Here is a 332-nt window from a genome sequence, read left to right on the forward strand (position 1 = left end):
CTAAAATTAGGTAGTGTAAGGCCTCCCACGTTGTTCTTCTTCTTCAGTAATGCTTTACTTATCCAAGGCCTCTTCCCTTTCCATATGAAGTTGGTGATTTGTTTCTCCATCTCATTAAAAAATGCCATTGGAATTTAAACCGGGATTGCATTGTATCTGTAGATCGCTTTGGGTAGAACTGACATTTGCATGATGTTGAGTCTTCATATCCATGAACAAGGTATGTTTTTCCACTCATGCAGGTCTCTTTTAGTTTCTTGCAGTAGTGTCTTATAGTTTTCACTGTACAGGTCTTTTAAGTTTCTGGTTAGATTTATTTCTAGGTATTTTAT

The sequence above is a fragment of the Trichechus manatus genome, unplaced genomic scaffold (assembly GCF_000243295.1).
Source record: "Trichechus manatus latirostris isolate Lorelei unplaced genomic scaffold, TriManLat1.0 scaffold00065, whole genome shotgun sequence".
Classification (NCBI taxonomy): Eukaryota; Metazoa; Chordata; class Mammalia; order Sirenia; family Trichechidae; genus Trichechus; species Trichechus manatus.